General features: G+C 42.7%; 1 protein-coding gene across 1 annotated transcript in view; it reads right to left on the bottom strand.

Annotated features, from left to right (window-relative positions):
* LOC124856169 (ovochymase-2) overlaps positions 1–12,897 on the bottom strand; it is a 33,459-nt gene that overhangs the window by 1,628 nt on the left and 18,934 nt on the right. The gene's annotated exons all lie outside the window — the stretch shown is intronic.

Below are 12,897 nucleotides of genomic sequence, written 5' to 3'. Positions count from 1 at the left end.
TAAATTTCATACACTTTGGAACATATCACTTCTGTTCCCAATCAAGCTGCACATTTGATGTTTTGTAAAACTGTGTGGAACAGAAAGTTGAAATTCAAATGATACATTTTGGATGAAATCTGTCAAATCATAAAAAGCATGCTTGAATGCATTTGCATTTGGCCCCTTGATTGGAGAAATAAACACAATGTATGTCACTGTCTTTGATTGAAATGCAAACTGACTTGCAAATAGCACCAAAACTATTGGGCAAGGCATCAATCTCCTGGTGAGACTGCCTTTGGCCAGCACAAACTGTTGGTTTAACTGGTGAAACAAGCTGGACAAGATGCAAGGAAAGGAGGTAGAGAGAGGGAGAAGACACTGCTGAGTTTTTTTTCTGGTCTGAACATAGAAGAGCACCCCTTACATCCATTAATGAGGCAAAGCCGTATCACCAAATCAAAACTACAGAACCAAATGTATCCCAGTTTAAACTTGATCATTATAGCTATCATGTTGAAGCTTAAAAACACAGAAATATCAGAAAGAAAATCAGAAAAATCTCTTTTTATTTTAAACATCTCCCTTGAAAGAGAAATAGCATGATTTAACAAAGACAGATGGAAAAAATGCCAGATTTAACTTACTTCAAGATGCCAGTTTTGATCTGGAAACAGGTTTCTTATTCCCAAATGCCAAATAATTGAACCCAGTTAAAATGTGGAATCTTGTGTGTTCCGTTTGACTAAGTAAACTGTTTTTAATTTAGAACGAGGCTGAAATTAGAAACAATATCTTTAGAAAAACTTAACATACATTAAAGACTTGTCTGATAAAATACAGTACATAGCAGACAGACCGTTTGTGTTAGAATGAAACACTACAAAGTACTGCAAAAGGAAGATCCTGGGGCAGAAGATGAAAATCATTTTTATTATAATCTAAATAGGAACAGAGAAAAATAAAAGAGTCAATTTATGATTTTGTTTTAAAATAGACACTAAAATGTAAATGCTTTCGTTTTTGATTACACCCTATGTGCGTGACACTATCAAATGTAGCTTGTAGTTTCTCAAAAGCGCCAGAAGGGTGAGCCCTACACTACAGTTTTCCTCTGACGTTAGAGGTCAGCTGGCAAGTCATGTCAAGGTAAAGTTTAAAATCATTGTTTATTTAAGATATAAATATTTCCTCCTACTGAGTACAAACAGGACACTGAAAACAAATGGGTTTGACTGTTTTTCTATTTAAAACTCCAAATTGCAAATACCTATTTGTATATAAATGATGAGGGTATGCATGGACCTCTTTCAGGCACAGAGAAGTAGAAAAATGATAAAATATCCTGGAATGCCAGATAGAAGAAAGAAATAATGCCGTGTTTGATAGAAACACAGACCATGTGGTCACAACACTGATATGTTATTTTGTCCCATGTGATAACTATTCCTGCCAAGTTATCCCCAGTATCCACTATGTTCAATTGTTGCCAGACAAGATAGTAAAACAGAGTGACATATGGCTGAAAAATAATCACCGTACAAAGAAGAGTAAGAAAGCATAAGGAAACTACCTCCTGCTGCTTGTGCATTATGAATTAAACATCAGCTTACACACATTCTAATGCAATCAGCCTTACTGGTGCCAGAAGATACCTTTTAAAAAGTTTTAACTGGTTTTATCTCAGCCATTGTCAGAACATGTGCATCGAAGACAAAGTCAAGATTTTAAAAATTCTCCAAATTTCAATTTTGCACTGATATGTGTGCTTCTGTAAGGGACCACATAGACCACACCTGTTACCTACACCTGTTATGAGTCACTGCAAATCTCAGTGGGTGGAGTTCCACATTCACAGAATGGGAGAACAAAGAGACATAGTGGGGGGAGAAGCAAAATCAAGGTCTCCGAGGTGCTAGGTATGGTGAGAGTTTACCCTGGAGACATACAGGAAAAACCAACAGGTTTATAACAGGACAGCTGAGAGACAAAGGAAACGAACGTTAAGAAAAACCGAAAACAACTTGCATGACTGCAGCCTTGGGCAAGTTCTGTCTGCACAGAAAAGATACACCCTTGTACATGTTTTGCTGCCATAAAATTTAAAATATCATAATTTATTTTGTTTTTATATTAGATATGTTAATTAATTTTGATTGTGAATAAAATATGGGCTCATAAAATTTGCCAATCATGGTTCAATGAACATTTTACACAACGTCAAAGTTTTTTTGAAATTAAGGCTGAACTGAATAATTGAAAACAGTGACCATACTTTCTAAAACAAAATGAACTGGGGATCTTTCCATAAGTATGTACATGTGGTGTCATGTGAACCCAGTGTCCTTTTAAAAAATAAAGGAAACTGGAAGCAAGGAGGATAAAAAAACAGAAAATATTTGAGGATTTTATGGATACTTCCTTCAGTGTTCTTGTCTTGATCTTAAATGTTCTCTTTGAGACAGGTACCAAAATAGTAACCTATATATGAGGGTATAAAGAATGTTGTCCACTCCCTCACTTATAGATTATATATTTAAAATATTTTAGGGGGGTTCTGAATCTTTTTACTTTATAGTTTACATATAAAATAAAAGTCATAATTCTAGGTTTTGTTACTGGGTATTTTCTCTTAACCACTTAAGAAAAGAAATACATTAATTATCTCATTTAAGCCTGAAACTTCCTTTAAAAATTTCCCTCCATCTTCCTATAGTAATAGATCTGGGACTTATCTTTATATTTTTATGCAAAACGTTGTTGCTTTCTTTAGTGATGAAGAAGACACTAACCTTTCAGTTTTGAGCTCAGTGTTAAATGCCAATCAACCATTAAATGCCTCTGGCTCAGCCTTGTTTAGCCAACATTGTCACTGTGGAAATATAGTGGACCACAGAGCAGCTCCACTGCAGAGGATGCAATATTTACTAAACAGCTTCCCAAAAGGAAAGACAGCGGTGTTGACAATGCATAATCACCATCCGTCTCTGACAATACACTCTGAATTTCAGGGAAAAAGTAAAGACAAAACAAACCATATAGGCGCTTGACTGTAAAAACATGTGGCTGAGCCTCTTTGTTTGGTCCATCCTGATGCAGATTTGTAAAAAAATAAAAGATAATGTGAAAGGCGGCACATCAACTGATCACTTTACCCAGCTTTATTGGTTATTTGCATGTCTAATCAATGAGAATGGGTGCACTGCCCCCTGTGATGTGCAGAATGTAAGCACTGAATGAAAATATTGCTGTACACATTATAATTTTTTCGGGATGGTGATGCCCAAGCAGGCAGCCTGTTTAGCAACTCCTTCGATTGCTGATTATGTCTGTATTGCATTTAGCCATCTCTTGATAAAAAAAAGAAATGACCATTGTTTTATTTCACCCAAAAAACAAACACTATTTTGAAAACCTATATTGTACTTGTTAAAACATTTAAAAAAATCATTTTCAATACTTTCCAGACATTAAATTGAGAGTAACAGGAAAACCACAATAAATAGACTGGTAAAACAAGCACTGAATTTTGATAGAATGAAAACAAATTCCCAATATGTTTTTAATGTGAGAACAGCCACTAGACAGATTTGAGCTGATCACCGGCATCAAGGTTATCCCACAAATTTTCTTTTAAAAAAGGTCTGTGCCAGTCTAACTTTTCGAGATAAGAAAAACTATGCTACATAATCAGACGCATAGAAAAGGGATACTGGTGTGTTTACTTAATGCCATCTTCATTGCTCATGGTGGGACCCCATTTTGAATAGAGCATGTCAATTGGAATGAAGAGTTTAAAATTCAGTGTGCTAATGTTAGGGTATGTTCCTTTTGCTGGGATGTCACCCTCTCATTATTTTTCTTTCCACACTTGATGTTTGCGTGCCATCTAGGGATGAAGATTATTTGGTCTATACACAGTCCATGAGTGCAACCAAGCATTCAAATAATAATTAGCTAAATATCTGATTAAAACAGGTTGTGCTGTTCTCCTGTCGAAGCCACTTCAAGGATTTGGTATGCTGAGGTAAGTGAACTTTTATCAGTACAGACAAAGTCTCTGCATGAGTATGTGTGTGAGTAATGTGTTTTGAAGGCAGAAAGACCTGGATGTTCAGTAATTTACTTCTGCTGAATTCAAGAAAAACTGAAATATTTCTGGGAGTCACATGAACCTGAAGTTTTGTTTTTATCCAGGATCTATCTTTTGGCTCCCATAGTAAATTACCAAAGCTTCCACCTTCATAATAATTGGAAAATAAGGAACATACCCTCCCAAAGAAATGCAGAAAAAACTTGTCAATGCTTTCATCATCTTTAGACTTGACTGCTGGGTGCAGGCTGTTTTTGTTAAATGTCAAAACAGTTTTTGACAGCTTTTTCTTTAAATTTTACAATCCAAGACAACTAGTACTTATATAAAGCCCTCAAAAGCCTATTCTTGAACACTGCAGCTGGATGAACATATTGGTAGAATTGGTAAAGTTTACTTAAAGTGGTAATTTTAGTGGTACAGATCTGGTTCTTATGCATAACTGACAAAATGCAAATCGATTTTGGAAAATCCATTTCAGAAGCTTAATCTTATCCTGCTTTATCCATTACAAAACTAGGTATTATGCATGGGGGGACAGAGAGATGTAGTATCGCAGTGGGCCAGTTCCAGGAGGGCGAATCACCAGCCTTGAGCCCCATAACGGCGATCACTGCTTCTCCTCTTCTTCAGCCCGACGCAAGCTCTTCTCTGCTACACACCGGAGAAACTCCCACAATGTTGTCGGGTTGTGTGAAGGTGAAGCCGGACCAAAGTGCATACAGGAGGATGGGAGCCACATGTTCAGTGGATAAATACTTTAATCGTATGAAACAGGAAACTTACAGAACAGAACTTAGGCAGGTTTACTGGCTGGGACACAGAGACATGGTAGAGGGAAGTCAGTAGGGTAGTTTCCAGGGTAGACATCAGGAGGAACCAGTGGGAAATAATGACAATAAGGGAGTATAAGTACTGAGGGAGAGTGAAGAATGGACCAATGAATACAGGGAGTTAATCAGAGGGCAATCAGGATCAGCTAGTGGGAAAGAGACTGAGGGTTACTGAGAGAGAGTGACTAATTAACAAAATGAGCAGGGAGTGCAGGGAAGTAACAGAGAAACAACTAAGTGAACTGAAGAGAGTAAACAACGACTGCCAAAAAAACAAACAGGGAGAAACCAGATCTATAAGAAAATACAAACTAAAACATAAAACATAGGAATCCAGGGACGTAACAAAACCTAAACACCAGAATAAATCTAATAAACCTGAACTGAAATAAAGTGTAACCCAGTCTATCCCTCTGTGCGTCCGTGGCTTGTGGAAGACACCCCGTGAACTCTGCGTTGTGTTTTGGATGTAGGTGAGGTGTGTTCCATGCGGAAACAGAGGCACCAGACACAGGATTCTGCGTTGTGCCGAGACCTTGGAGCATTTATTCCATCCAATTGCTCTTCCTGCTTTCGCGGCAAATCCTCAGCGCAATGGTGTCCCTACTAGGACAAACATCCCAGAACTGCTGCATTTCCAAAGAACACCCACAGAACAACAGCACCATCTGTTGGCATATTTATGTCACTATCTTACATCTACCCCTTCTTTATTTGATGGCGTCCCAGCCATCAAAGTAAACAGAAAACACACACTTGCTGAGAAAGAACTAAATAGTCTAAAAATTAGCGATAAAGGAAATTGCTCAGAGTTGTTATGAATGTGTCTATGTGGCTGGATTTGTTTTATGTATGTTCTGAGACTCTCCTTGCCTTTTCCCTCTGCCACAACAGCCATTCTCTTTCTATTTTCTGACACTCCTCTTCTGTTTTTGTGACTCGTGATTCAAATGATAGACTCTTTGGAGGATGTCTGTTCCTGGGTGGATTTCTTCTTGGAAGTTCATCCTCCTGCGGTGAACCTGCACCATCAAGAGATGCAGGTGCATTTCCTCCTGCCCTTCGTCCCGCTGGCTCATCCATCTCTGTCTCTGCTTGTGTTTCTTGACTGCTTTCTCCCAGTTCCATAGCTACTCTGGTTTCCTCTGTGCCCTCCAGATCCGAGACCTGGTGCAGATCTTCCTCCGAACTTGTCTCACTTAGGGCCAAATGTGACTCTTATTTCCCAGATGTCACTCCACTGACCTCCTCTACCGAGATAAACATGCACTGTGTGAGGTTTCTGTGAAGCACTCTCTCTGGCCCACCATCCTCTGGTTGGACCACGTACACTGGTACTTTAGGTTGTTTCTTAACCACAATGTATGAATGTGGCTCCCACTTGTCCCCAAGCTTCTGCCGTCCCTCCGCATTACATTGCTTGACTAGTACCCTGTCCCATGGGCTGAAAGCGTGATCTTTTGCTTTCTTGTCATAGTACTTTGTCTGTTGTTCCTTGGCTTTCCGAGAGGTTTGATTAGCCTGTGCATAAGCCTCCTCCAGACAATCATGCAGTGTCTGCACATATTCACTGTAACCCTCCAGATTATTAGAGATGGTAAACCCAAAGACCATATCCACTGGAAGCCTAGGATGTCTCCCGAACATCAAGTAGTATAGTGTATATCCTGTTGAGTCATGTCGTGTGCAGTTATAAGCGTGTGTCATGGCATCCACGTGCTCGTGCCACCTGGGCTTCATGTGAGGTTGCAGCGTTCCCAACATATTTATTAGGGTCCGGTTAAACTTTTCAGTTGTCCCGTTGCCCTGCGAGTGGTAGGGATTGGTGTGAGTCTTAGTGATGCCCGTGATCTTGCACAGTTCCTTCACGACTGCACTTTCAAAATTGCGCCCTTGATCCGCATGCAATTTTGCTGGAAAACCAAACCGACAAAAGTAGTTCTTCCACAGAACCTTGGCTACTGTACCTGCTTTTTGGTGTTTGGTGGGGTAGGCTTGAGCATAACGAGAAAAATGATCTGTAACAACCAGAACATTTTCAATGCCCCCCTTTGACTTTTCCAGGCAGAGGAAGTCAACACACACAAGCTCCATGGGGGCACTGCTATGGATGCTCATGAGCGGAGCTCCAACCTTGCTTGAGGGTGTCTTGCTAAGACAGGATCTCTCACACTGCTCACACCAAGCTTTGATTTCCTGGGCCATATCAGGCCAGTAGAATCTCTCCCTTATTGAATGCAGAGTCCTTTCGAATCCCAAATGTCCTGAATCATAATGCAGGGCAGTTTTGACCCCCACTCTCAGCTTCTCTGGCAAGATGAGTTGCTCCATGACTCCTCTTTGACCATCTATGATGCGTCTGTACAGGACGCCATTTTGGACCACCAACTTCCGCCATTCCTTTATAAGAAGGCTCCCGGGCCTTCCTAGTCCAATCCTCACAGTCTGGGGAGGTCTATTATATTTGTGTTTTTAAAATACAGGATGTGGTCAATTATGGGATCCTGCTTCTGTTCTGCACGGATCTCCTGTGTTGTCATAGCAGGTAGGGCATCTGTCCCTACATCCTCATAAAGCTGTCCCACTGCTGGCAACCTATCAGCCTCTGCAGCAGTACTCTCAGGTCTCTTTTGTAGCTCCTGTGAATGCTGGGACCCTGAAAGCTTTGATTTGGTGATCCTAATACGTTGAGCGTATGACTGCAAGACCTGTGAGACTTCCTGGTTGGACATGCGAGAAAGACCATCAGCATTTGCATTGGTCTGGCCCCTTCTGTACTGGATGTCAAACTCAAACGATGATAGCTGAGAAACCCAGCATTGCCCTGTGGCATCAAGCTTGGCTGTGGTCATTACATATTCGAGGGGATTGTTATCAGTAAATACAGAGAAATGACGTCCATAAAGGTGGTCATAGAACTTGTCTATGACCACCCATTTTAGGGCGAGAAATTCCAGTTTGTGAACTGGATATCTCGTCTCGGGTAGGGTTAAGCCTCTACTGGCATAGGCTATGACTTTTTCAGCCCCATTCTGGATCTGGGCCAATACAGCACCCAGTCCCTCCCCAGATGCATCAGTCTGCAGCACGAATGGCAAGTTATAGTCTGGATAGTTCAGTACTGGAGCGGACACCAGCCTTTCCTTTAAACACTGAAACACCACCTCACAGTCATTAGTCCACAGAAAGGGCAGGTTGGCATCAGAGTGTTTCTGTGCCCCCCCCCCCTTTTTTTTCTGGGGTCACCAGAGGTGAGACGGTACAAGGGAGCCAACAGAGTGGAATACCCCATTACATAACGCCTGTAGTATCCTGCGAATCCTAAGAACTGCAGGACCTCCTTGCGATTAGTGGGGCTTTTCCAATCTTTAACTCTGCTGATCTTCTCTGGGTCTGTAATAATTCCTTCTGCAGATACAATGTGGCCAAGATACTGCACCTCCTCCTTCACAAATTGACACTTTGAGGGCTTTAGCTTCAGGCCATGTTCCTTGAGTCGATCAAACACCAGCTGAAGTTGTTCCATATGATCCTCAAATATTTTAGAGAAAATTATAAGGTCATCAAGATAAATAAGCAGGTGAGTGAAGTTTAAATCCCCAAAGCAGCAGGTCATGAGTCTTTGAAAAGTTGATGGAGCATTCTGGAGCCCAAAGGGCATTCTGTTGGCCTCAAACAGCCCCATGGGGTTACTGAATGCAGTTTTGCATTTATCCTGCTCAGCCACCTCCACTTGCCAGTAACCTGAGGTAAGATCCAGCGTTGAAAAGTATTTGGCTTGCCCCAGGGCCTTCAATGCCTCCTCAATTCGGGGAAGAGGGAATGCGTCTCGTGTGCTACAGGAGTTGAGTTTCCTGTAGTCAATACAGAGCCTTAATGATCCATCTTTCTTGGTAACCACCACCACTGGTGATGCATATGGGCTCTTACTTGGTTGGATAACTCCTGCTGTTTCCTTCTTTGTCAGTAGGTGCCTTACATCCTGCCACTGAGAAGGGGGCATCTTACGATATGGGAGTCGAAATGGCTTTGAATCCACCAGAGGAATTTCATGTTGAACAGTTTTTGTGTGTCCATAATCCATAGGATGCTGTGAGAATACATCCAGATTTTTCTCTACCAGGTCCCTGAGGAGAGTACGCTGGTTTTCATTCTCCACTGCTGGTCCACTTAGGTCCACTTCATAGCTTGCCGCCACCTGACCGAGGCTGAGACACACCCCTTCTTTCACTCTACTGTGGTGTTCACCTCCATCTTTGTCAGAGCGCTCCACAACTTCATCCACCAAGAATGCTGTGGCAAGTTGGGTGTTTGGTTTAATAGCAATGTTTCTCTGAGAGAGGTTCATAACTCTGACTGGCGCATACCCTTTTTTTACGTCTGTTAGAATTTTGGCCACAAGTAGGTCTTGTGGGAGGTGGAGTGAAGGGCGGCCTTCTATCAGGGCTGTATAGGTTTTTCTTTGTGGACCTGATTTAATCTTACATTTTAAATCCATCTCTTTGCCACCAGGGATACAGATAGTTCGGCCGGTGAAAATCACAGGACCACTGTGTCCTGGGTTTTACTTTTTTCGGCGCTCTCAACCTCCACCACAGCAGAATACCACTCTGGGTGGCTCTCTTTTATCAGGTAGAGGAATTCAGTGCCATAGGCTGCCTGCAAGTGGCTTTTTGATGCACAAATGACATTTGTTCCAATGAGCAGAGGCACAGATGACCGATATTCAGAGTCAGGGACAACAAAAGTGGGGACAGTCATACAGTCTTCTCCAAAAAACCTTAAGTATGATATCCAAGACCCCATAATAGGGCACATTTTGTGCTGCTGCCCCCTCTATCATTATGTTGTACTGTATGGCTGCAGCTTCTGCTTCTAGAGCTCTGGGTGGGTGTGCCAGAAACTATGGATGATGCTTGTAATTTGGGATCCGGAGTCAATGAGAGCCCTACATTTCGTGCCGTTTATCTCCACCCTCATTTCTAGGGCCCACCAGCAGTGGAGTTCCCTCCTCTTTGTTTGCAGTATCTGTGCACTCTGAGTGTGGGGCTTGCTGCTTGCCCATGGTTTCCCCTGCTACCATGGGCTTCAGCCATTTAAAGACTGGGATGGGGGCTGGGATGCTGCTTCCTTCTGCTGAGGTTGGTGGCTGAGAGTGGTGAGTCCTGGTCGAGCTGAAGTCAGGAAGGACTGCTCGGCAAAATCTGGCAATGTGCCCTTGTTTTCCACAGCGATGACATACGACAACAGAACTCTGATTTGTTATTCGTGCTGTTGGCGAGGCTGCATTTGGGGAGACACTGGGGAATTTTATGCTTGATTCCAGTATGGACAGTCTAGCCATTTGTGCCTCTTGGCTGTGGGCCAATTTCTTGACCATCTCAGTCAGTTCAGTGAGTTCTGAAATGCATTTTCTACCCTCAGCCCTTGCGTTTGTATTCTCTGATGTCACATGCACCTGAGCAAACGTCTTCTTTACTTTTTGTTGGGGCTGAAACTTCTTTGTTTCCCTAGCAATGCTTCGAAGCTCAGCCTGAAGTTCTCTAAAGCTGAGCAATAGGGGCTTCATGGGTGCTATTCGTGCATATACATCTCCATCCACCAGCCCTCTGAGGAACTGTCGAGTCAATTTACTGTCTCGATCTGGAAATGGCCTACCCCCTTCCTGGCTTTCTTCCAATGCATGTAAAGTTGCCTCTAGTGCTATGGCATAGGAGCGGGCAGACTCACATGGCCTCTGACTTCGCTCATAAAAATCAGCTAGCGGGTCTAAAGAGCCCTGTGCGTCGCCATACTCGGCCCTCAGTTCCTCAAATGCCCTCTCTGGGGATTGTTCACCAGATGGAATGTTCAGTATTAGCTTCCTGGCTTCACCATTGAGGTGTCGTACTACTGTGGAAAAAAGAAGATGGGCAGGGAGATCTATAGCGTCTAGAAGGTACTGCATATCACGAATCCAGTCCTCCACCATCATCTTACTGTCTGAATTACCACTGAACACTTGCACATTCTTCACCTGATGAGTCAGGATCATACCACCTCATGCTGCGTGTGTGGGGCGTTGGCTGTGGATGGCTTTTCCACAGACATCTAACAGAGGGTCAGGGAGGTATGGACGCGAGACCATAGCAGCAGGTAGGGGTGGTTTCAGATGCTGCAATCCACTGCTATGCCTGGGACCAATCTGGTCGGGGGCTGCATGTGAGTCAACCTGAGAAAACGGGACAGTCAGGTTTGGGGCCTATGTGGGGACAGCAGTTATGTTTTGTGATGGCGTCTCCCCCTGAGCGGAGCGATGATAGTTCTGTGTAGTAGGCTGGGAACACTGAAAGGTGGGTTTGTGCTCTAAGCCTGCCATGATCTGCCCAGCAGGAACAGGGTTACTCATTTTCAACCATGGTGGAATTTGAGAACCCGATGCATGGCTCTGGGCTGATCTGACATTTCTTGCCCTGGAGGGAGGCAAAGAGGATAAATAATTGGTTGCAGATGGAATTATGAAACCTCCCTGAAGTGGTTGGGACAGTGGAATATGGGTGGCCTGGCTAGGTCTGGGGGCTTAGTCCCAGCAGCTGTCCAGTTTGGTTAATAGGAGCAGGAAGGAGTGTGCTAGCCTGTTGTGCGTATTGTGTTCCATTGTGAGTAACATTGGAGTTGCTTTCAGGGGCAGTGTAGGGTGTAGGCTGATAACGTTGGGATAGGGAATTGGTCAGTATTGACGGACAGAAGAGGGGGTGAAGGGGTACCTTGCCCTTCTCGGGTCTGGTGTTGTGTGTCACTTGAGGTCCCCGTTAGAGGTTCTGGGCTCAGTGGATCAGCTGGGTAATTCTGCCACATGTTTCTCTTTCTCGTTCGCTCTTTGATGGAATTATGAGTACAACACACCCTGTGTATATGCACAGAGTGTGAACCAAAACAAAAATAAATTAAATTCACAGCTCGGTGCACATCTCAAAGACAAAAGAATAACAATAATATAAAGGTCCACCAGCTACAGCTAAAAGTATGTCTCAATACTCGATCACTATATTTTCTTTAAATAGTTAGCCCAAAACAATATTTACACCTGAGGCCTTAAAGTCACAAAACACAGCATCAACATGACATTTCACTGAGATCTTCAAAGGATACGATGGAAAACATGAGAATGTTGCATCCACATATAGAATGAAGTGTACAGCAATAACGTCATGCTACTGGGTACCCAGAAGCCCCTTCGATTTGTTGGCCTCTTTGAACCACAATCTGGGTCACGGCACCAAGATGTAACCCAGTCTATGCCTCTGTGTGTCCGTAGCTTGTGGAAGACACCCCGTGAACTCTGCATTGTGTTTTGGATGTAGGTGAGGTGTGTTCCATGCGGAAACAGAGGCACCAGACACAGGATCCTGCGTTGTGGCGAGACCTTGGAGCATTTATTCCATCCAGTCGCTCTTCTTACACCTTACAGGCAGTAAAAGAAAACTGTGCGGGATATGGCAACTTTCGCGGCAAAACCTCAGAGCAACGGTGTCCCTACTAGGACAAACATCCCAGAACTGCTACATTTCCAAAGAACACCCACAGAACAACACCACCATCTGTTGGCATATTTATGTCACTATCTCACAAAAGCAAATGAAGAACAAGGCAGTGCAGAGAAAGTAAACAGACCACACACTCAAAACCCCAAACACAGGCAGATTATGACACATATAGTCATTTTGTATATTTCGACCTTACGAGAGTTGGAATAAATTCACAAAAAGTTCAGTTCGTTGATAACACAATGTTCACAACAAACGTCATCTCACGTTTACAAATCAATCAGATGCAATTTATATAGAGAAGTATATATTCAACTGCATCCAATCATATGGAAAAAAATGATTAATATTGTCTTTTGTAGTTGTAATCCACCCAGAAAAAAAGTACTGGTTTACTCCAAATTATTCTGATATTCATGTCGATGATAGGTGTATGAACACTTCTGAGATGAGCTATATAATG

This window comes from Girardinichthys multiradiatus, chromosome 2, assembly GCF_021462225.1.
Source record: "Girardinichthys multiradiatus isolate DD_20200921_A chromosome 2, DD_fGirMul_XY1, whole genome shotgun sequence".
Taxonomy (NCBI): Eukaryota; Metazoa; Chordata; class Actinopteri; order Cyprinodontiformes; family Goodeidae; genus Girardinichthys; species Girardinichthys multiradiatus.
The sequence above is the reverse complement of the archived record's forward strand: the minus strand, read 5'-3'. Positions and strand labels throughout refer to the sequence as shown.